Here is a 25,986-nt window from a genome sequence, read left to right on the forward strand (position 1 = left end):
TGAACAGAGATGTTCCACCAGGGTGGTCAGGAGAGAAGAGAAAGCCAGGTGTGCTTCCACTCCCAGCACAGGGGCTGAGGGGAGGTGGGATGTATGACTGTGGACGCATTAGGGAATAAATACCCTGGAAAGTGAGCAGCAGAAGCATTTATTTAAAAGGGTAGCTCATGAACAAGCTGGTACACAGAGATCATGGATGAACTTCAGGAAATGACATGGTGTCACACTTGGGATGCTGTGGCTCAGGGGCAGCTCATCTCCTCCTGAGGTGTAATGTGAGTGGGAGAGGTTCACATGAGGGCTATGAGCACATCTCAGCAGCTCCATTGAGTTGTGGGAGTGGCTGCATGATGCTTGTGCCTGGAGCAGCGGCTGGGCTTGAAAACTCCGGGGGTCCCTTTTAGTGCCACATGCCTGGACCTGCTCATTTTATCCATTTTTTCACTAGTGCCTATCTGTCTGTTTCCTCAAGCAATGGAAATTTTTACCTTGAGTAAAACTTGATAATGGCAAGAAAAGAAAAAGAGAAAACAAAATAAGAAAAATGCTACACCATCACTGTCAAAAATGTTTCACTTTTTTCCCCAAGGCCACCACAAATCCACTCTGAGTTATTTTACATTCTCTTTTTAAGTATCTGCATTCAGAAACTGCTTCAGCTCAGCTCTGTCATTTCACTTATTAGGTACAAATCATTGCTTGAAATGTTAACATAAACTAACTTTTTTTTTAGTCATAGTTAGAACTCTTTTCCTGGAATTTATATATGGAATTTTTATATGGATTCTTTATTTTGGGAAGAAGTGAGTTGATGGAAAGGCACAAAGTCTGATCAGTGAACAGTGGGTCAGAAGCTTCTCCGTGTGTCATGCTACCTTGATCAAAGGGATGGTGGAAAGTGTGAAGGTGCTGGCGGTGGGGAATAATTTCACAAAATATTCACTTAAGCCACAGTCATTGAGAATGAGAATTTTGACAAGAATTTCAAAAGAATTTGGGGCTTGTTGGAATGAAGAATATTCAGTTTTCATTTTTGATTATAACTAGAAGTTTGGAAAAGTTGTTCAACTTTATGCTTTTCATTGCTCATGACCCAGCTACTGGTTTTCAAATTCTAACCACTGCCTGAATCCTAAACTGATGTTAAACCCAGGTGGATGTTGTCTGAAAGCCCTTTCTGTTTAAATCCCCGCTCAATGGCTGTTTCAGTAGATCAGTGTTTTCAGAGACAATGGCTTTAAGCTGCCAGAGGGCAGATGCACCTCTTGTGTTCTAACTGACCCTGGTGAATTTCTGAGCTTTGAAAATTTTAAGCTTCTGGACAAACATGAAATTTTAGTCTGGGAAAAATTCTGAGCAATGCAGTCTGCTTTTACTGTCATCAGAGCTAAAGCAGAAGGATTTGGAGGACCAACAGGGGTGGATCGTTCTGTGTCCCTACCAGCATGGGTCTTTGAGTATTTGAAACCTTATCTCTTATTACAGTAGCAGCCAACATGTACTGAAAATTTGGTTGGCATAAATATACTTTTTTCTTTTTAATAGCTCAAACTTGTTTATCACTTGTTACAAACAAGCTCACAACTTTATATACCTAATATAAGTGTAAATGAAACCATCTGTTGAATGGCTTCCTGCTATGGAATAACAGATGCATAAAACATACCATGAATGGTGCTGGTGGCTTTGAACCTACTGTGGGAGGCCAGATTGTTTTCAATCTTCTCCCACAGTGATTGATTACCCTGTGGGTATTGCTCAAGTGGCATGTTCCTGTTCCACTTTCTGTCAAGCACAAGGCAAAATTGTAAACCTTTGGAAAAACTTGAAATTTTGGACCGGGAAAAATTCTGAGCATCCCAGTCTGCTTTTACTGTCATCAGAACAAATGCAGAAGGATTTGGAGGACCAGCATTGCCCTGACCTTGGCCTGGAGGGTGGATCCTTGAAGGGAGGTGATTGTCCTGCTCTACTCTGCTGTTGTGAGACCCCACCTGGAACAGTGTATACAGTTCTGGTGCTCCCAACATAAGAAGGACTTGTTGGAGCAAGTCCAGAGGAAGTATTGAAGTTGATAAGAGGACTAGAGCACCTCCCCTATGGAGCCAAAGAAGTGATTTTTCAGCCCAAAGATTTTAAGGACTCCTGACAGCTTTGCAGTAGAGCTGTGTTTCAAATTTGAAATAGGCACAGCATATACTGATGAAGTTACTTTTTGTTCGGATTTCACAACAGTTGTGCAAACAATAGGATGAAAACCCAAAGGAAAATAATACCTTTGAGCTTGAAATATGTGCTAGGATTGCTGTGCTTCAGGAGAGAAATGCGTGTCGTTGCACAAACCAGCCTACGAGATAAAGGATATAAAATAGATACCAGAATATATTGGAGCTGTTGCTCAAGGGATCTCTAAAGGCTGCTGCTGCTGGCAACCCTGTAATGGGGAGTGCCTTTGTGTTGGGAATTCATGTTGGCTTTTGCTTGTGATAGCCAGAATGTGCATCAGGATAACCCAGATTTTGTTTAGCAGCAGTTCTGAGAAGCACACACAAAGATACAGACAGGATAATCTTATAATTTTTTAATTATTCATTTATAGCTACACTTGGATTTCGTCTCCTAACTTTGTCCTGGAATTGCTCCATTTGACACCTGCTGTTTTATTGGAAAAGTTTTTTTTCTACTGCCTTCAACAGGCTGTAAATGCTTTAGCTGAAATGTCCATCGGATAAATCACCTTTGGAGGTGTGAGTGCAAACCACAACATTTCAGGGTTATTTTAGCAGCTCTTCTTACCCCTTCCCTTCATTGTCAATATAAAATAGATAGGATAGAGAACAAACAGCCTCTGGTTTATCTCGGTGGAATTTTAGTTCTCATTATCTTGCACAACAAAACCTTGAAGAAATTTAATTTAATGACATTTTGTGTTGGGATAGAAAAATATTTCTCAAGAGCTCCGTAACAGGAATTCCTTGAACATATATCACTTCTCCCATCTCCTCATCCTTTCTTCTGCTCCTTTGTTCCTCAGTGAAAGTACTATTTACTGTAAAACATTTCTTTTCACTAGCTATAGACTTGCAGAAATTCGGATAATATTTCTTTTAAAGAAACTCTTAGAGTTTTCTAAATATGTGAATACATGTAAGAGAGTTATTTGAAGACCATTTTAGGTCCTCTGAGGCTCATAAAAACCACTGAATATTTATAACAACCACCACAACAAAAGGAAAGAAGGAAGATATCAAGTGTAGACTAGAGAAACTGCTTTAAAAAGCTCTTGGTCTCTTTGGTAAATAACTTTGAATGCTATTTTCAAAGAAGCCTTGGGGAATTAGGTGCTCAAATTCCATTAAACTTTATAAGAATATTGTAATTTTATCCCTCTGGTCTCCTAAATAGATCCAAGCTCCCTTCTGAATACTGTTACAGAGAGAACTGTTTAGAAATTAATGATTTGCATCTCGTTTAAAAATACAGGATGGTTTGTTTTCCTCCCCATTGGGATGATCAGTTGTAGTTTTGCTTTGCAATGAAGAGCTTCATGAAATGTGACAGAGCAATGCTGCCTCCACTCCCACCTGCAAATTCTGTTTGGGAAGAATTCAAGGATTTTTATATTGGTTCAGAGTTTCTAAATGGACCTCAAGCCCAGCTGAAAGGCCAAGAAGAAATGAAGAGGAGCTGCAGTGTGTCCGGTGTCCAGCACAGGGCTCAGCTGCTTGTCTTGGGAAATAGGTGAGGGAAGGAACTGTGGGCAACCAACTGGGAAAAAAGCAAATTCTGCAAGAAGGTGGATACCAAGGAATGGATCTGGTGAAAGCTAACCAATGGGTCTCACTCTTGTGATTTTGGGATAAATCACAGACCAAGTCGTCACACCAATACAGAAATCTGTCCTTGTACAGGTATAACATTGGCAGGCCTGCATTTTGCTCCTGATCCTGAACTCACCAAAAGAAATGGACTGGCTTCTGAATGGAGCTTGTCACAGTGCCAGCTCATCAGCCTGGCTAAATTAATTCATTAATTACATTACAAATATCATTTGGATGGAAGAAAAAACAGATGAATTAGGTTTGGACTGAAAAATTGCATCCCATTTGACCCTTTAATAGTGCATTCATGAGTTTGTTTCATTTAGGGATGGTTCCATCCTTTAAAAATGTATTTAAGTTAATTTCTAAATGCAGTGTTTTTCATATAAAGAAGCTCTTGGGCTTTTCATTAGAAAAATGTCAGAGTCTTTTTTTAAGTTTTGAAATTTCTGTGTCTGGCTTTCTTAGCTAAACCAATGAATTTTTCTGTCATACTTTGAATGCTTTCAGATGATGTAAATGAAGAGCTTTTTTCTTTGACTTTCTTTAGTGCTGAGTGGCAAATCTTGCACAACATCATCTTCATCTAACAGGTTAGCCAATTATTCAGTTCATTAGTTTCACCTTTCATGTTCCCACATGAAATTTGGCAAGGGTAGGAAAAAACATAAATCAAGGAAATGGCTGACGGCAAACAAGAGGCATTACCAAGCATCAGTCCCCTCATCGAATGTCGAGCTCTCCAAGAGATGATGCTCTAGAGATGCTCTTTGTCTGGGCTGACTATCTGAGGCAAAATGTTATGTGTCAGAGTTGTCTAAGATGAAACAAAATAAATCCTTCTCTCCTGTTCAGTTGACTTCTGTTTTGCTTGTTCCCATCATTTTGTGACAAATCATGTGATGCCAGGCATTTCTTTCAAAGCTCGGTACTTTTAGTCATGCACATATATCAGTTTTGTCTTCCTAATAATTCTCTGACCTTTGTGGCTGCAAAGAATAAACAAACAAGATCTCCAAAAGTTCAGGATTAAATATATATAAAAATATGTATATGAATAGACGATAACAGAACATTTGTATTAATGTTCTATCTTGGACTTGCAGAAGGCAAGTCATGATAGCCCTGTCCATTCATACTTTCAAACCAGGATTTAAATTCTTTCTGTGATCAACTTTGTACTGTATATTAAAAGAATCTGAATTCTTTCCCATTAAAGCTAAGGGAATGTTTAAAAGCTAATTTAGTGGAAGTTTTAAAATTTGGACTAAAATATTTCATATTCCAAAAATGTATTCTCTAAAAAATTGTTCCTTGAATTGGAAAGGGAGCAGGAGCAGTCTTCTGCTTAACTTTCTGTAGGACTGTCCCCATGTAACAGACATTATAATTTTCACAAGTACAAATTACTTCTTTTTCATCCTTTCCTTTTCTTGCCTGTCATTGAATTCATTATTCATTTTACTGACACATCCACTAAATGAGCTAAGCCCTATTATGATTAGCTTCAAAATATGCTAATCAAAAAGCCTACAGTATAAATATTTAAATTCAGATTTTAGTAAATCTACCTTATCAAAAGTAAAAGGAAAGAAAATGAAGCAACAAAGCACATGTATTATGTATACTATTATTATAGGAAAGTATGAGAAAACCTCCTCAAAAAAGCCTCAATTTTTTAATATATATTTTTTTTAAATAAGGGTCCTGTTGAGAAATGTTCTTGCTGTGAGTAAGTAGGCAGCGTGTACCTACGCGGTGATGGTAATTAGAGAGGTGCCTCGTCATTCTGACAGGCACCACTGCTGTTGATCGATCCATCTGATCAGATGGATTCAGCCCAGAAATACTTCCACGCTGAACTGTCAATTTCTTTGAAAGTATATTTAATTTCATCTGCCTTTAGGTGACTCGTACCATAATTTCACGGAATCACAGAATCATTTAGGCTGGAAAAGACCTCCAAGATCAAGTCCAAGCTGTGACTAATCCCCACTTTGTCAACCAGACCAGAGCACTGAGTGCCATGTCCCGTGGTTTCTTGAACACCTCCAGGAATGGTGACTCCACCACCTCCCTGGGCAGCCCCTTCCAATGCTTGATCACCCTTTCTGTGAAGAAATTCCTCCTGATGTCCAGCCTGAATCTCCCCTGCCACAACTTGAGGCTGTTTCCTCTTGTCCTGTCCCTTGTTCCCTGGGAGCAGAGCCCGACTCCCACCCGGCTCCACCGTCCTCTCAGGGACTTGGAGAGAGAGAGAAGGTTCCCCCTGATTTTTCTCCAGGTCCCCCCCACTCCTTCTCTCCAGGCTGAGTCCCCTCAGTTCCTTCAGCTGCTCCTCATGACTTAGGACTGAACTGGCTCTGGTCAAGGACCAGTTCTAACACCCATGAATCACATCAGAGTGTCAGTGGTTCAGAGGGTGGAAGGACTAAAACCTGGCCGTGAGTTAGAGAAGCATTCACAGAAAGGAAAGAGAAACAACAGCTTCCTGAAACATCCTCCTAAAGATGCTTATCTTGGCTTTCACATGCTGATGTGTTCAGCTTTGTGCTGGAAGGAAATGCTGCTCTCCCAGCCTTGTGTCATTCTTTAAGTACTCGAAAGGGGAGAAAAATCTGTGTTGAAAAGATGCAGTCCTCAGTGGTTTTGTTTGTTTGTTTGCTTTTGCTCCCAGAGCTTCCCATAGTTCAATATTCAAATGTCAATTGACTTAACAGTCCATGACCTACAGCTTTTGTTTACAGTGTGTTTTGTCAGTTGTTCAATTCCTTATGTTTTCCACATCATCAATAAACATGAATCCCTTTGATCTGTGGGTGAGAAGAGATCAACTTCTGAATGTGTGTTTAATCTCGTCTTTTGCAGTTCCAAAGGGCTTGGGGGCTTCATGCATTGCCAGTGAATGAACAGCAAGGAGGAAGAAGATGATGCCAAAATGATTGAGCATATGTCCTAACCCTAACAGAGAAATTTTCTGTAGGAAGAGGAGTTCTGCTGTTCCCTTGCTGTTGGTGAACAGGTGGAAAATGTATCTAGTAGAGAAGTTTCTCTTGCATCAGATTGTTTCCTTGAAACACATTAATGATGTTTGATTAATGAGACAGTGTCTAAGGTTGTTTTGGTCTGATATGTCCACAAAAGCTTGAGCTATGTGAATGCATGCAAGGCCAAATTCTCAACCGCTTTCCAAGATGGTTTCACTTAAAAACAGAAAGCTCTGCTTCCTGCAGTTGTCCCTGGGTATCTGTAAATGTAGGTTTATCCCATTTTAAAACCCCAAAGGTTGCCATGAAGCTTTTCCAGGCTATATTCTATACCTGATACTGTACTAATATTTTACACTGAACAATTACTGTATAATATTGCAAGACTGGGCAGGAATAAAGAATTGTGTATCTCATGCTGTGTGTTTTTTATATGTGACCTAAAATTTGAAATTGTTCGAAGCATTAAAAGGAAACAAAAATCCACTCTGATTTCATTTTTCCAGAATTATTTCTACAGTCAAGAGCTGTATTTTAAAAGTCACTAGGTAGCTAGTTCAACCCGGAAACATAATATGGGGTGTGTTAATTCTGCTTTGCTTTTTCCAATAATTTCTTGCTGATATATATCTTTTCAGAGCACACGAGAGAACACAGAACCCCACATCCCTACCAGCCTGAAATAAAAATCTGCACAGTATGAAAATATCAGCAATCAATAATTCCCAAACTGGATTTCATCAGTGGCTACCCAAACTTACCAGACTGCCTGAGGAAAATTTCCTGCAGAAACCCCTGTCTGAACCAAGTGATTAAGCCAACAAGTGATGATAACATGCTTTGAAAGTTAAGCCAGGGATGATTAAGTGTCTGTGGATAATAAACAGAATTATTTAGGAAGTATTTAGGAAACTAAGCACAACTCCGAACACAACCAGAGTGTAGGGTATCATTAGCTGTTGTAAGCAAAAAAACATTCATTTGTGGGACAAGATAATGGTTGGACGTGAAAATCTGTCTGTTCCATTAAGTCCTGTTTTCTTCGCCCTTAAAAATGCCTCCCTGTAAGCTGAGTGCTGTATTAAAAGCATTTAACATGCTCCATGATACACTTATACATTTGGTAAATCAAAGTTGCTTCTATGACCTCAAAAGACTCTTTGGCAAATGCTGTTTGGAAAGGGATAGCTCAACATGAAGAAAATCTGGCTCTTTTCAAAATGAGCTTCCTCCTGTGCCACAGGGATCATGGTGAAATTTGACTGGGAGAAGTCCCTGGGAGCTGGAACTAAAACACACCAGCTCACATTTTGATCCATTCACTTGCATCCTATTTCCAGACAATAAAGGATAATAATTCAAGATTTAAACTTTGATGGCTTCAATTGCTTAGCAACAGATTCAGCAAACTCAGAATGTTTCAACTCTGAAATGGAAAGAACATTTGGGATCTGGAAAACAAATGATACATGGATAATTTCATTATTTCTTTTGCCTTAATTGCAGGATAATAAATAGGTAAGATCCAGTACAAGCAATCATTGTAGGCTATAAAAAGGCAAGTGATTTGACCTTTAAGAAGCTATTAGAAAACATTTCTGTTCTAAAATATACCATCAGTAGCACAGAAGTATCAGAAAATAATCTTCAGAGCTTGATGTAGCTGTGCAGAGCGCAAGGTTTGAATCAACAGGTCCTTATTGTTGTCAAACAGATTTCTTGATTAGTGATAAAAAAAAATTTAAAAGAATCTATTTTGTGCCGCTTGATAGAGTCAGTTGGAGCTTCGGGATTTTGCTATAAATATTGATACGCCCCCACAATCACTACTCTGACTCATAAGCTTTCTCCTTCCTGTTCCCCTCTTTGGCTTCAGTTTTCACGCTGATGTTACACTTCTTACTCACTAAGTGTTAGAGTCACTGCTGCCTTCAGCACAACTTTAAAAGCCTTCCTTTCAAATCCTAGGAGGGAAAGCACAGTCTGACAAATCACTTTTTGTTTATCCTGCTTGCTTAGGAAGCCACCTGCCTTGGGAGAAAGGCTTGTTCTGAGGCAGCACCTGTGCTACAGGCCTGGGGAGAAGTTCCCCCCACTCCAACATGGGGTCTGGTTGGCACTGGGCTTGTTGAGAGTGTTCCCCTTCCCTATCCTGCTCCTGTCCCTCCACAGCCTTGTGCAATAGAATGTGCTGGAATGGCTGAATGGAAACGTTTCCACATGGCACTGTTTGCCTTTTCTTCCTCTCTTAAACAGGTTGCTCTGAAAGGACCCAAAAGTAAATCCCAAAGAAGCCACAAGAGCTTTCCCACTGATGTTGAATCAGGATAAAGCACCGTGGAAAACACATTTTTAAAGGTGGGTACAGTGACCCTGCTTGTGACTAAAGGCAGAGCCGGCTGAAGCATGGGAGGGGCTGATCAACTCTTTGGAAAAAGGCATGCATGGATTTCACAGGGTGCTGTGGTTAATCTCTAGTGACATTTGGAGGTTTACAAAACTGATGTCAACTCACTTTTCCAACTTTAAATTTACCCTGCAGGTTTTCAAGGTTCTTCAGCTAAAATTATGGTTTCGCAGGAGATGTGAATTACCAGCCTTGGTTTTCCACCTTCCTTCGGGTCTGATTCCAGGTTTGCTGAGGTAATTTCTATTCAGTTCTGTGGTGAAGGACTGGATTCTTCACCAGTTTTCAACCAGGACAATGCTGTCACCTTGCATCTAGAAATATTTTGTTTTATTACTTACACTTTTTGATGGACCTTCTTCAGTGAAACCTCAGATTCACTGTATCACTTATTTTTTCCTTTTATTCATTAACTAGGTAACTTCACTGGATTGAATAAACAGCATTTCTTAGTAAATAGCTGCTCTGTTTTGTTTATAACTCATTGTGTTCTTTCAGTAGCTTTATTATTTTATCTCTTTTTATATTTTCAATCCCTTTCCTTGTAAACTAAGTCAAACTCTTTGGTTAAAAACTCTTGTAATTAAAATTGCAGTGCTTGTGAACAGTTTCCAGTTTTAGCATTTATATTAACATTGTCATTAACTCATTTTCCAGATCCTTCAGATCTCTTGCATGACCAGTTCCTGATCTAATGACCATTGTCTGGTCTTTAACCAATTTATGTCAGTCACTGCTCCAGGCCTTTTTGGTTTATTACCTTCCTTCAATTGCTTTAGTAACCATTTATCTATGCTAGTGACTGTCTCAATTCTATACTAGGAGTTGTCTTAATTCTATACTACTCTATATTAGGAAGAAATTCTTCACTATGAGACACTGGCACATGTTGCCCAGAGAAACTGTGGCTGATCCATCCCTGGAAGTGTTCAAGGCCAGGTTGGACAGGGCTTGGAGCAACCTGGTCTGGTGGAAGGTGTCCCTGCCCACGGCAGAGGGTTGGAACTGGATGATCTTTAAGGTTTCTTCCAACCCAAACCATTCTGGGATTCTGTGATTCAATTTGTAAATAAAAAGAAAGGACACTTTGGTTTTAAATTGACACGTTATTGTTTGCTCTTGGAATTTAAAAAGAGTTTAAAAATAAAGCAAGAGCCTCTCCAGAATGAGATGTTAAGATATTCAAACACAGCTGACAATCGAATCAACTGCTCACAGTCTTGAAAGCATGTGAAGTTTTGTCCCCAGAAATTTGGCTGTAGAGATGAAATCACTGGTTTATGGAGGCTGTGCTGGGTCAGGCTTGAGAAATTTTACTACTTTTACCTGAACATTTCCCCTTGATCTCTGGTTTCAGGTGAATTTGTGACAAACTTTTTGCTCTATGACAAGCATCACTCCCACCCCACACTAATTGCTTTACTATTACTCGTCCTGCCATGATACCCTTGCTCTCCAGTCCTGGGCAGTAAATTGAAGTGGCCTTATTTCTACACCTTTCTGCCTCTAGCCTGGAAACAGCACAACCCAGACTATTTTGATAGGAATTATCCTGGAAAAATAATCTTGAGCTTCTCTGTTACATTTCTTGGCCTCTTCATATCATAGAATCATAGAATGGTTTGGGTTGGAAGGGACCTTAAAGATCATCTTGTTCCCACACTCTGTTATGGTCAGGGACACCTTCCACTAGACCAGGTTGCTCCAAGCCTCATCCAACCCAGCCTTGAACACTTTCAGGGATGGGGCAGCCACAGCTTCTCTGGGTAACCTGTGCCCGGGCCTCCCTACCCTCAGAGGGAAGAATTTCTTCCTAATATCTAATCTAACCCTCTTTCAGTCTGAAGTCATTCCACCTTGTCCTGTCACTCCAGGCCCTTGTAAATAGTTTCTCTTCATCTTTCTTTTTGATTCCCTTCAGGTACTGGAAGGTCGCAATTAGGTCACCCCAAATCCTTCTCTTCTCCGGGATGAACAATCCCAATTCTCCCAGCCTTTCCTCATAGGAGAGGTGCTCCATGATCACCCTTGGGCTGTGAGCACCCAAACACACAGGGTGACAGAGTCTACCCCAGTTTGACCAGCGGCTGGCAATGGTCATCACCTCTTCCATGGGCATCTCTGCAGGGAGAGCAGGAGGTCCAACATCTGCTGCTCCCTGAGAGCCTCCAGACAAGGCAGAGATGAGGAGGAGGAGGAGATGAGGTAGCAAAGGGAGGAAATATGAGGGCATCTGGGCAGGTGCCTGCCCTGCTCCTGCCCTTGGTTGCCCTGCTCCTTGGCTATAAATAGAGATGCCAGTATCCAGAGCTGTCAATCTAACATCCTCCACCCTCATGAAGGTAACGTTTAGAAAGTGACACAGATTGAACATGTAAAATGCTTTTTAATTTTCATGTAAATTCCATCTCTGCTCTCCTGAGTCTGGAGGTGTCCAAAATTTGAGAAGCAGAAAATAGAAGACTTTAAAAGAAACACTGAGCTATTTGCCAGCTTCTCTGTATAAAAAGCATTTAAATGTGCAGTGTTCTGAGTCTTTAAATACCACGAATTGGGTTTTATATTCTCTTTTTTTTCATGCTCTGCCCATGATTCGTGTGTCAGTTCGTGAGCTGTGTTTGTTATTTTCCTTGTAACAAGCAGCTCTATCATTTCCCTGTGTTTGCCAACTAATCAGTTAATTACTGGTCCTGGCCCTCAGCACAATGGCTTATACCACACTGGTTACTGTGAAGGTAGTGAGGCCCTGGCAACAGTTACCCAGAGAAGCTGTGGCTGCCCCATCTCTGGAAGTGTCCAAGGCCTGGTTGGATGTGGCTCAGAGCAACCTGGAATAGTGGAAGGTGTCTCTGCCCATGGCAGAGGGTTGGAACAAGATGATCCTTAAGGTCACTTCCAACTCAAACCATTCTGTGGTTCTCTGCTACCCAGCTGAGTTTTGACTGGAAAATTTGTGGAAATATTGTCTTAAAGGTGTTTATTTCATGGCGTTTTAAGAGAACAGGAACTGGGCACTGTAGGACATGAAAACGAACTGATGTCCCTTTTTCATCTGTCCATGTCACAGCTCAGATCTTGTAAAGTTCTCTCCGTGTTTGACCTCAGCTGACATTGCTGCAGAAAAACTGCTGCTCCTGAGGGGATGACAGAGGAGATGCAAGAGACCTCAGCAGTGTTTAGCACTTGATTCATGTATTTCGGGTTAAAAAAAATAAATTGAAAATTGCACTGGAGAGCTAAAAGCCTCTGTAGATCAAGGCAAATCCAGGCAGTGAGTGCCTGCAGGCACAGCAGCAGAGACTTGCCAGACTTGTCAGAGGTCCCTCTCTGGTTTCCAAAAAAGGAAGATGAAAATCCATTCTTTTATCACCTCTGAAATACTTTTTTAATCCTTTAAGATACCCCCTGGTGTGCACACAGGTTCTGCCTGGTCCACTGGGAAACTGAGTTATGAATACAGTGCCTCAAATTATACTTAATTTTTGGTCCTTGTTTAGAGAGATATTGCAATGTGATTAATGTTTCTTCCAGACAACTGAGGATCTTCTTCATTGTTGAATAATGTCAAGAAGGTGAAGGTGAAACTATTTACATATGCTCAGAAGACTGAAACAAAGATGCAGAGTGGGCTTACCCTTGTGTTTGATTATGGGATGCTCTAAGGAACAGTGAGCTAAGCAGGACTGTGCAGGTTGACATGTGGATTTCCTTGTCACGGGGAAAGTCCCGCGGATGTTTCAGTTGACGTGTCAAGTGATATATTGTTATGTTTTGGGATTTTTCCTCCTGTTCTCCAAGCATTGAATACAGAAGGGATTTTCTCTTAGAAATTTATTCCTGATTTTTCAGTGAGCCTGGCTTCACAGAGACAATATGGGAATTTTGACATGACGGGTCAGCTTTGGGTCTTTTACAGCGGGAAAGTGGGGCTGGTGAATCCATTCAGAGAGATTTCTTCACCTTTCTCCAACATGACAGATGATGTGCAGCTTGTTTTGGACCTCATGCTCAATACTGGGGGGTTCCCCTGGGGTTTTCAAATTATGCAAGGGGGATTTGAAATGAAAAGGTGTTTCAGTGAATTTTGTCTCTTTCTGGCAAACTGTGAGCCAGAAGATCACTCCAAATCTCTGGGTTTTTGGTGTTTGCCTACATTAATTCAATGATTTCTGGAATCAGTGTTTGGTGTGTGACACACTGTAACGATCCTTAACTGACATATTATATCAGGTGGTAAAACAGTACTATTTTTATTGCACATTACAGTCACTTAGTGTATTTTTCTTATTTGAATGAATTTAGAAGCATGCAGAAAAGCTTTCCTGGGGAACATCATACCATCCTAATTTTACTTTTGCTGAATTATGTCCAATCTCTGCTTAAAATTCCCTGTTCTGACGAGTATTCCAGCTGGCAAACTAGAACAGTCAGAGTAAATTCATTTCAAAGTGCAAATTAATATTTGCCAAGATGCACTCACTCTCTTTGCAGCATTCAATCAGCTCTCCCTGAAGCATAATGGGTGGAGAGACTGAAATGGATGAGATACCTATTGCAATTCACATTAATGTTACTAATGGGAGTCCTAAATGAGAATTGGATCAGGCACTAGATGAATTCATATGTCTCTCTACTACTTAATTAATCAGTCAGTTTATCAGTAATTATGGATACAGCACTTCTGATCTTCAGGAAAAGCTCATCCCTCTCCTAGAAACCATGCACATCTCCAATTTTCATGACTGAGAAGTGAACATTTATGAGTTGCTCACTACAGTTCTGCTTTATTTGTGGGTTTGGTATTGTTTGGATTTTTTTGTTTGTTTTGTGGTTTTGTTTTTTTGTTTTTGTTTTTCCCAACTGAAAAATTTCTTGCTTTTTTCTTATTCTTACTAAATGAGCATTTTCGTAGAAAGCACATATTCCCATTGAAGAATTTATGTGAAAACAGCCTTTTAATCATGTTTTATCAGAACTGTTTAAAATATAATCCGATCAGTTGCTGAGTTTGTACATTCTGAGCATCCAAGAAACCTGGGTTGTTTATTCATAGATTAGGTAGAACCATTTTTATGTAGGATAGATATTTTTTATTCTTTCTTAAAGAATCACTAGAAATGTTTGTGTCCAGATGTTTTGAGATTATATCAATTTATGATATTTATGACTGATTTTTATACTGGTATTTCATAAGACAGGTATAGTTTAATGGGAAATTTCAAAATTAGTGACAGATTCACTACAAAGAAATTATTTGTTTTGTGATTTGAGGGTGTCAACCAACTTCACCTGATTTACTGGATGAAGAGAAATTATTTCAGAATACAATGTGTTCAAATCCTGGCACCTCTTCTATTTCAGATGTTTAGTTAGGTTGGGGCTCATCTGGAGATAGAATGGTCCAAAACACTGATATTTTGAATGAGCCTTGAAGTTAAAAGGCAAAGACACCACAGGAAGATGGTGCTATGAGAGTGGGACTTGTGAAAAAGTAATGTTGGTAACAAGGACATGAGGAAAACATTTGGGTTTAAGCTTAGTGATGCTGCTGGGGTACTCCAGTCCCACCAGTGGCTGCTCTGGGGGACTGAGTAAACTTCACGTTTGGAGGACTTTTAGCAAGGTTTGCCTTGGAGGGATCTTGGACTTGGAGCAAAGTTTGTGTCCCGGTGCTCTGGCTTTCTGGACTGTGGTGATTGTATTAAAAATCCTGAAGGAAGTGGGAATGAAGAAGATGAGCAGCTTGGGATTGCTTCTTTTTCTTGGGTGGAGGTTGGGAATGGAGCAAATGAGTTTGAATACAAGACAAAAAAAAAATAATCTGTGGAACTGGTGGTCTTCTCAGCTTTTTTGTCTGTCTTCTCATGTGTATCTTCACCAAGATATTAAATCATGACAACTCTATATGTAGCAATTAATTTTAAAGCTTCTGCTTCTGTGGTGTGAGGTTGTGGGGCGGTTTTTAACAATGGCTTGATCTTGGTTGATTTGTTCTGCAGTTTTTCTGCACTGCTCTTTGTTGTGGTGGGTTATAAATCAAGAACAAGAAACCTAGGAAGGAGTGGATTAAACTCAGAGCTTGTCATCATTAACCCTCTCTCTTGAGGATGATTAGTGGGTGAATGAAATTATCCATGTGGATAATTTGAATAAATATTTTAGGAGCCAGCAAACTGAATTTTTTGGTTTGGCATTATTTCTACCTTTCGTTTTGTTCTCTCTTTCCTAAGTTTAGTATGCATTTTTCACTTACAAAGACCATTGTATTTTTAGTATAAAACATGTATTTTCTAAAAAAGGGAAGCTAATTTAAATATTTGTTTCATTTGAAAGCTGATGTATTAGTTAGTTTTTTACTAAACCTTCTGTTAAGTCAGCTCAGTTTCAAACTTTTCACATGTATTATAAAGACTGAATTTAAGGAAACTAGCAGAATATATATATATTGTTTTTAGTCAATCCCTCCTTTAATTTCCATCCATATTGAGTTTAAAGTAGACTTGCATTAGGTAGCAGATTTTCACACACCAGTAACCTGCCTTACAGGCCATTCTCTTTCTATAAATATTGAAGTTCATGCTGAGTTTATACTGGAGAGCACAAAGCTTTCCCAAGGTGACAACATGATGCCCTTAAACTGCTCTATGCACTGATTGTGTGGGGATGTGGGGGCACTAAAGAATTCTGCTGAAACAATCCTAGTTAAGCTGGGAACATGACAGTCATAGTTTTCTTTCCTCTTTCTTTGTGTCCTTGGTGGCCTTTTGTGGTTGTAGTGACACAAAATAAATCAACCCTCTCAGCCTGATGAGTAGCAGTTAATTCCTGTGGTTGTTACATTGCTATCAGGACTGAAACTGTGGATGAGGGCTGGATTTCAGGATATTAATCATCTTCCTGTATCTTTCTGTTCTTCATGTTGCTGTGACAGAGAGGGTGCATCACCACAAATTAAGGACACAAGCAGCTGGGACTGAAGGCACAGTCTGGACTGGATTGAAGGCTCACGTGGCTCCGAGGGAGCACCCAGAGTCCTGATGGTGGAGGGTCTGGTCACCAGGTGGGGGAAAAGGGGCTCAGATTCCCACCGGTTGGTCCAGGGCACTTCAGCACTGGCTGGTGTCCAACAGTCCCTCACTGGCTGTGCATGAACACTCTCAGCTAATACTGGGAACGTCTAATCGATATTTTTCCATTGACAGCTTGAATTTCAGTGGGCTGGTGAGGCAAACTGTGGGGGATGTAGCAGCGTTCCTGACCTCAGAGGACCTTTCGCTTGTGAGCAGTTAACAACTCTTTAATGACTGAGTAGCTTTGATGTTCTGCTAATGTTCCTTCCTTTGCTCCCTTGCAGTAGGTATTTTCCAGTTCTTTAAGCTTGCTCACTGCATGCCTGAGCCAATAGCTTTGCCATTTTAATGAGAAAGGAATGGCTCGCTAGACTCGGGCATAAAAATATTTATTTGCATTGTACATGCAGGCTGGAAGGAAATCCTTTAATTAAAGACCCGAGAGGTCAGAGAAGATATATGGGATGAATGAACTGAACTCATTTATCAGTATATGTATAAATATGCATGGATTCAACGAACTGGTGAAAGCACAGTAAGTGTAATTCATGCAGCGAAAATTAAAAACATGGAAAGGAAAATCCAGGAACGCTTTTCTTCCTAAATAATCAAAGTGAGAACAGAGCAGAGATCAATTAAAAAAGCACGCATATGGCCAGAATCACCGTTCACTCATCTAAGAGAATTGTCTCTCTATGAATGAGTGCTTAAACAGTTTCAGAATTTTTTAAACATATATATTAAATAAAATAAATAAAAGGAACAGGATGAAGACTTATAGTTACAGAAATATATGCTAGTTCTGCCCTCATAACACAAGGTCCTATTTATAAACTAATGACTTTGGATTTGGCTATTTTGGAACCAGCAAACCTGTATGGGATTTTAATAGTGAGAGATTCAGCATGTCACAGGGTCTGGAGGTCTCTTTAACACTATAAATTGAACAACTTACTGTTGAAAAAAAACAATTCCAATATAAGAAAGAACAGGCAATTTTAATCAAGTTAAATAAAAGCCTGTCTAAATTATAATTTAATAATTTTGGGGTATTTTAATGGATCTTGTTTCTGTAATGGAAACACCAGGTTCCTCTAGCTCAGCAGTCACTGACACCAAGTGCCATGCAGTGCATCAAGGTAATAGACATCTGATTATTAATGAAGAAGCTACAATGTGGATGGAGAAACTCCAGTCAAGAAGTAGAAGAGCAGAGGTGCCCTGAAGCTTCCCTGCAGCGAGGATTTGAACCTTGGGACAACTGAACATCTGTTTCCAAACATCCCCGTGTTTCACTCAGAGATAAAGGAAGGGGAAATTCTGCCTGCAGGGAATCACCAATCTCCCATTAAGCAAATAACATTGTGATAAGGAGCGTACTGAGACTGGAATACTCCCTTCTGGAATGTGATCTGGGTATTGCCATATTTTTAATAGTTCTGCTTTTGGTTGTCTCTGCTAAAGGAAGGCTGTGCTGGGTATTTGCACTTCCAGAATTCCCCCCATTATATATGTTACTCCCTTGGTTCTATGACTCCTGATTCTCATGCATTTATTTCCCTGCCATTTTGGCCCCAGGCATATTCTTGTGTTGATTATGTTTTTCAATACAATCATTGTACTGATTTCTGGATCAACAGAAATTTGACCCATCCTTTAGTGCTGCCTGTAAACTCTTCAGCTTCTTTATATCCCTCCAAAAATACTAAGTGGATTCTTTGTTTCCAGCCACATTTCTTGCCTTCAGTGCATGTGCTCTGTTGACTCAGGCAGCCTATGCCTGGGGGCTTTGGAAGGCCCCTCTTCCATGTGCTTGGAGCATCCCCCTCTGCAGAGGCTGAGCCTGCTAGTCTTGTGCTTGGTGCTGATCTGGGAACGCGTTTTGCTTTGTTCATTTATTCACATGGAATTAAAAGTACTTTGCATCAAAAATAATGGATAAGTAGGGCAGGGTGGTGAGTTAAAAATAAGCTGTGACATGCTTCAAGCGTTCCTTCATGTCTGCTTACATCTGATTGCTGAACTGCTGCAGTGACCACTGTCACAACCATTTCCCTGGCACGGGCAGAACAGTGAATGCAGCATCTCTCTGACTGCTGGGCTTCAGGACTGGGGCTGCAGAGGAAAATGCAAAGCTGCACTATCCTAACCACGGCATGTGATAGGAAACAATCTCTATTGGCAAACTCAGCTTTAAAACCCTGCACCGAAAGCACAGCTCCATTATTTAGAAGAAGTGGGTGGAGCAGGCTGATCACCAGCCACTGCTATTACTCTATTACTGATGCTCTAAAAGTTTTGGAAGAAGACAAGCTGAAGTTGTTCAGTTATTAATAGAGATGTTATATTTTATTCATTTTGGATGAAAAAAACATAGGATATAATAGAAATTTCCCTGAAATTGAAGGGTGACATGTTTTCGGCACATTGAGTCATTGAAAAGAAGTTGGGCGAGTGGCATTAAGAACCTTGATTCTTAGGGATTGTTTTCTACACATCTCTTTCAGTGGTCTTCTCACATCATCCAGCCAACCACAACAGCTACTCCCTAGGTCCCTTCTTCATGCAAGACACTTGTAAGTCCTGTATCCCATTTACTTTAGAAGGGGCTTGAGCACAGCTCTGTACCTCTAGGGGCTACAGAAACAGTACTGTGGGACTGCATTTGCTTTCCTGCCTCTTGCCAAATTGTACCAGAGGCTCTCAAAAATAAAGGACTGAGTTTTTGGCCGTGCCTTTTGTCTTTGGTTTAGGGTGAGGCTCTGAACACCATGCCAGTGTCGGGCGAAGGAGGAAAAGAGTAGCACAGATATTTCCTGTAGGATACACTGGGTTTTGTGGATGTGGGGACAGAGTCCTTCTGGTGTGTTCATAAAGTCAGCATTGCCCACAAGTGTGGATAACTCAGCTGCTGAGTAACAGCATTGTTTTACTGGGTAAAGTCTGCTCACAACTGACAGCTTTGATTGACCAGATTCTTGCAGCACTGGAACAAATGTTCAGTTCCTATTAGTGCTCAGAGGCTGTGACAACTGTGGAGCACTTTGGGGTTGACACCTGTTCAGTGCTGGTTAATCCTGAATTTGTCCCATTAAAATAAAATCATGCTGTCATTTCAAATGTGGCTGTTTTCTGTACAGACATTCGCAGAACTGAAAAACCTGCCTTTTTTATTCCACTCCAGCTGCCTGGAGGAGATAAGTTCTATCAATATCTCAATTCCATGCTTTATATCTACCAGGGGCAGAAATCCAATACACAGATATCACTGAGCCATCCCTCTGTTAATGAGTGGGTGGATATAAATATGGGACTATGGACATACGCATATTTTGTAATTCCTCTTTACATATTTTATTAAGGTGAATTTGCAGGATTCCTCCCCTGCCATTTTTGTAACAATCAGTGTTTTTGCTGCTCATCTGCATTTTTAGCCAAGTCAAAATTTTCCCAGTTTCTAATTTATTGGTTCCTGAGGGTTAACCCAGTACACACATTTTTCCTAAATGCTAAAGGCAAACTGTATCTTGCAGGAAAAATAAAGGGTATCATCAGGTAAGATGCTGATACCAAAAATAACTTCAAAAATAAATTCAAAGCAAAGAAATAATGTCTGTTAATCTGTTGCAAAGTTCTGCTGGTAACATCAAAACCGTCATAGAAAAAATCCAGCATAATATGAATGTTAGCAGTTGCAACTGTACTGAATGCATTAGTAAAAATGCCTCCCATCTTATTCAAGAGGGATAAACTTTCGAGAAAAAGATAAAAAATGTTCCTTACTTTGTCATTCTTTTCAATTTCACTGGTTTTTTGTCAGCCTTTTGATTGTAAAATACTTACTATATTATCAAATGACATAAACTGTAGGACAGAGTTAGTCAGGAGTTACTTCTGACCTAGAATGTTTCTATTTGCTGAAGCTATTACTTGGGATCTCATATTTTGGTCCCATTTCATATACTGTGGTTCTTTTGGGCCACAGTCAGGAATAGAAATGCTGAAGTAGGAACATTTGTGCTAACATGGCTTAGTTCACTCAAAAATCACAGGGTGCTTTGGAGACCACGTAAACTGAGCCTCTCTGTCATGCCTGTGGAAGGTATGAACTTCCCATTTTATTCTTGGTGAGTGCAGAAAGAATCAGTGCTTCTGCTTGCTGAGGTGTGCCATGGTCACACTCCAAAACAGACTTGCTAGCTTAATACTTGTATGTCAACTCAAATCCATATGTACCAGAAAAGTGAGATGGCAGGATGGAGGTGAACAGTAGAAACTCCCACTGAGACAAGCCTTGAGAAGAGGACTACATTAAATAGTATTTTTCCATTTGTGGCAGCAAAAATAAAGGTCACAGAGATACCTTGCAATGTGTAAGCAGAAGATAAAGACCTACCCACAAGTGAACATCCATGGGAGTCACCTGTGACCTGTATGTACACAATTGGTCAAAATCAAAGTGGAATAGCCGGGCTAAACTGAACTTCAAATCTGTGTCTTAATACAGAAGTTTTGCTATTGGATTGATCAGAAATGATAAACATTGGAAAGGAAATACCAAACCAAAAAAGTTACAGGACATACATACATTTAAATTCATGGGGTCTCCAGAAATTTACAATAAACCCCAAATTTTTCAAAAGTCCTGCTTTAGGTCCTTGATAATTGTTAATGAAAGTTTGCTGGTGGTGTTTGGCTCCTGTTCTCCCAGGCATATGCAGACTCATGCAAGGAGACATTAAAACTGGTACCATCTGTGGCTGATAGTTTATAATCCTTAATTAGTCAAAGTTTATCCTTACGCTGAACACAACCAGTGTGTTTAGCAGACAGTAGGCCCACACATGTCAGCAAGAAGATTTCGTCTATCTGTGCCATCATCCATGTCAAAAGAGTGGGAGAGGAGCTTTAGGAAGATGGCTACAAATGACTGCAAAGAGAGATTTCTCCTTGTGGCATTCCAAGGACAAGGTTGACACAGTCATTTTCATGTGTCCCATGGAGGATTATCTTCTCTGTAACTTGTTAAGAGATAGTGCAACACTTGCATTTAAAACTGTTGTAATACTTCAACTGAAATGGATAGCTGGTGTGAATTCATTCTGATGGACATCTGTCATTCCCCCACTGTTACAGAAGGGCCCTAGGGTCTAGAAAATCAGTTTTTAACTTCAGCCTTCTTTGAATTGTAATCAAGACCCATCTTGTGCTGGGATTCATATAATCTGATTTTAGCTAGGCTTGACAGCCAGTTTAGCAGGGTTGTCAGCAATTCACCTCATCCTAAGATAAGAGCCAGGTGAGTTGTCTATCTCTTTCCTCTGATTAGATGACTAGTTTGGATTCAACCTTCTCCTTTCAAGCTTAGCTGAGAGGAATTCTTTGGTGTAGAGGTGCTTTGCAATATTCTTTCTTGTTTCCACCCTAACTCTGTTAGGACTTAGCTTCAGGTGTCTGGAGTTAAACACCAGGAGTGCAATCCTTAATGTCACAGATCCAGTTCATATATTTTTCTTGCATTGGTTCCATCTAGCTCTGTTCCAGGAGTGTCAGCAGAGCTGGGTCAGTGGTTTGCTCCAAGCAGCTCTGTTGAGGAAAGGAGATAACAGGGCATTTAGCTCTAAGGCTAATCCCTTTGAAAGCTGGGGGATCATAGCAATGATCCTCAACGAACAGAGCATGAGCTACCTCATTTTTTCGTGTTACTGACTGATAACTGGAACAGAGCTGGCTCTAGTTTTGGAGACAGATGCAAAGCAATTCTTCCAGATGGAAGCCAGAGTGAAGCAGGCAAGATGCCATCTGGAAAGAGAGGGCCCTTGCTGTGCAGATGCACATTACAAAAATGATAGGAATATAAAATTGGGGAAAAAATGGTGAAAGGGTTAGTTCACTGAGTATTTTGCTGCTGGCTCCTGCCTTTCCAAAGAGTGCATTATGCACAGCAGCATGTAGCCCGGTAATACAGCCTGGAGTAAGAATCTGTTTCCATCTTTCTGGATTTAGCTGTCTATTTGGTTTTGGCTTTTTTTTTTTTTTTTTTTTTTTTTTTTTTTTTTTTTTTTTTTTTTTTTTTTTACAGTGTGGGGCTTGGCCAGATTTTGCACCCATCTGAAAGGGTGCAAAATGTTTCCAAGACTTATTGCAAACAGGGAGAGGTTTGGACTCCTGCATTATCCAGCTACACACTCTCCTCTGTACTTTGTCCAGGAACTGAAAGGGCAGACAGGAGGCTTTGCACAGTGGATAGAGGAAATTGCACTGTGGAGCAAAAGAATGTATTCTTAAAAAGTGCTTTTCAGTTTGATAATGAACATGTTTGTTCCCAAGAATCTTATGGTATCAGAAACAAAGAATGAACAAGGAGGAGAAAGTGAGAAAGTCTGGCTGGTGAATCCCAAAATGTAGCTCTCTCTCTTTGTGTGTCCAACTCATCTTCCAGGCTATTTCTATACTGGTATTCACACTTGATTTAAAGGTCAGCAAAGCTCATGCCAGTGGATCTTTGTAGTAGACCCTTCAACTCAGCCTCTGGCAGTGATCTGTCCCAAACTTGGAGGTTGCTCAATTAGTACTTTTACCTGGTCATTCCTCTCCAGTGTGATGGGAACTCATCTGCACATTATAGACCTCTAATTTGCCTTGCCAGGCAGATGGCCTGTGGTTTATCTTGAAACAGCATCATTTATAGAGTATTAATTCATAAGAGTCTGAGGATTCTGGATGTGAATTCATTATGGACTGAGAAGGACAGTTTTCTGAGGCAGCTTTTCAGTGCGATCCTGTCTGCAGATTCATGAATATATTTCTGTTCAAGAGCCATCAAATCTCAGACAGGCTACATCTGCCACATCATCTTTTAAAACCTTCTTGTCATGGGAACAAATGTGACAGAAGTGTGTGGAAAGCAGAAATAACAATGAACTATTTCAGCTACTCTTCAAATACCCTAATGAATTTGAGATCACACGTGGATGGAGTCAGAACTGCTTGGTTGTGTGTCAGAGTTCATACTGTCCTCACCAGTAACCAGGGCTTCAGGAAGTTTTTTCTTTCAGGTGGCAGATCTCTGCTGTCTAAAAGCCAGCATATCTAAAGGAGTTGCTGATCACTGTCTGTGGCAGTACAGCAACAAATGTATCACAAATGTAGTGCCTTGTAACACAAATCTAGTGACTTACTATTAAGTAGTCCACAAAGAAAAAAAATCAAACCTCTGTCACGTTGTTCTGCTGCCACTAGGACAGCTCAAGGCAGGGAAGGCTGGGATAATGGCTAAAGTGGTTGGAGAAAGCTCTCAAATCAGATTTTGTGTTAGAGGAGAACTTGATTTATGGCTACACAATGAATACATGTATTTCTGGTAGGTGTACTGGGGCTTTGGTCTCGCTTTTGCTTTTTTTTTTAGAGGGAACTGTGACAACGCAGAACTGACAGCACTTCTCTAAGGCACTAAGTCTCAGGAGCTTCAGATTTTTAGCTCCTCTGGGATTGAAAAAACAATGGTTCTCCTATTCTTATCTCAGAAAATGAGACTGCAAACTCTGTGCTTCAGGCAAATTTTCTGCATCAGAGCTTACTGGACTTAAGAGATAAAACTCCATTGTACCAGCTCATAACCAGTAGTAAATATCCAGCTGTAGGAATCTCAGTATAAATTAATTGACATGCACACACATGGAGGGAGAACTTTTGACTGTTTAGGAAATCTGTTAAAATCCAGACAAATCCCTGGAAAAACAGACAGGTTTTTTGTGTTTAGAGAAAGCCACGTTGAAGGTCAATGGACTGAGAGCAACTGATGAAGTTGTGAGAAGAAGGACTATGCTGGGCCACCAAGCTGATGAGATGGAACGAGCACTTCTTCTATGAGGAAAGGCTGAGAGAATTGTGTTTGTTCAGTCTGGAAAAGAGAAGGCTCTGGAGTGATATAATTGTGGCCTCCCAGCACCTGAAGGGAGCCTGGAAGAAAGGTGGAGAGAGACTATTTACAAGGGAGTGACAGGACAAGAGGGGATGGTTTCAAACTGACAGAGAGTAGGCTTAGGTGTGGCTGTCCCATCCCTGGAAGCGTTCAAGGCCAGGTTGGACGGGTCTTTGAGCAACTTGGTCTAGTAGAAGGTGTCCCTGGCCATGGCAGAGGGGTTGGAATGAGATGATCTTTGAAGTCCCTGCCAATCCAGGCCATTCTATGATTCTATGATTCTGTTCTATCATGCATCAAAAATCAGGATAAGAGTGCTGAGGGAAGAGATCTTTGACTCAAGCCTTGATGAATCTCAATATGAAGATACAATCTAAAACGCTTTTGTTTATTCATGCCCACCAAAATAGCTACTCGTGGTTTTCACATACAGCCCAAAAACCCCGCTGCTGTTTCAGACTGAGTGTCTGCACTGCTGCTAGATGGGGCACTGCAGAGAATGCACACAGTAATAAAAAGAAATTAGAAATGAGGAAATATCACAGTCAGATAGTACTTTAAATGGGTATATAATTGGTAGTGGGGCTCTGATCTGGGAGCTTTGGAGGCCCACTGACCAACTGTGGGATAGTTTCCTATTTCCACAAAGTCCATGTCAGTGCAGAGGCAGTGGGAAACATGACTTGGCAGCAGCTCACCAGCACTGTTGCACCCCGTGGAAGGATCTGTTTCCTGTTGTGGTTTGGTGGATGATAAGAAGGCAGCTGTTTACCTAAAAGCTGTTTGTAGACCCTGACTTTGCACTCTGAGCACTGGACCCCATATATAGTCAGAGGCACCATTTGCTGGTAAGACTGTGAGTTTTTTTTCCAACAAAAAAAAGTCATCCCGGAGAAGATTAGGAGTTTGAAAGCAAAGTGTGTCTCTTGTGTCTTGTTTCTAGGCTGGAACAGGGAAGCTGAGAGCAGCAAATCCAATTTTCAGCTTCTCTACTAAGCAGTATTAATGAGGGTCAAATGTCAATGACTGCACTGTGCTTTGAATCAGACTGTTAGTGCTGGACTGACACCTGACAAACTGGAAAAAATGAGCAGCTTTGCAAATCTATTCTTTATATACTGGCAAAGATGAATAAATCAATCAGGAATAAGATGGAAACAGCAATATAGAACTGAAAGCTGTCACAATACTGGCCAGATGTACATGACTGATGAAAGAATAAACAAATCATTAAGTGAAACAGTTTCCTTCTGGTACCATTACTTATTTGAAGGACTGAAAAATGTAGACAGTCATTTGATGACTTTAAATGTTTGGTGTCTATATCGTTCTGAATGTCCCATTTCAAAATATGAGTGATAGTGTAAGAAAGTGTAGGAAATGTCCTAGTGGATGCACGAACAGCCCAGTGCTCTCCATCTGTCGGGGACAGTAGGAGCTGCTGTTTAGGAAGAACACAGAAAATGGTCACATCCCTCAGGCCTTTCCCCCTGTACCCCTGACACACTCCCAGTTGCTACATTTAGGGTGTCAAAGGGCACATCTCTACCTGGTCCTCCAAGCATCCAAAGAAACACCTGCTCTGCAGGAATTTGTTGTATCTCTTTGTCATCCTGCTAATGTTTAGTGCCCAAGAGTGCCTGGGGCAGCCGGTTCCAGTTGCCCATTGCTTTGTAGTTACTTTGATTTAGCTCTGCAGCTCTGTATTTACTTTATTCTCCCTCTCCATTAATTTTGCCTGTCTCAGCCACCTTCTCTCCAAACTGGAGACATTCTT

The sequence above is a fragment of the Lepidothrix coronata genome, unplaced genomic scaffold (genome assembly GCF_001604755.1).
Source record: "Lepidothrix coronata isolate B3197 unplaced genomic scaffold, Lepidothrix_coronata-1.0 Scaffold146, whole genome shotgun sequence".
NCBI classification, from domain to species: domain Eukaryota; kingdom Metazoa; phylum Chordata; class Aves; order Passeriformes; family Pipridae; genus Lepidothrix; species Lepidothrix coronata.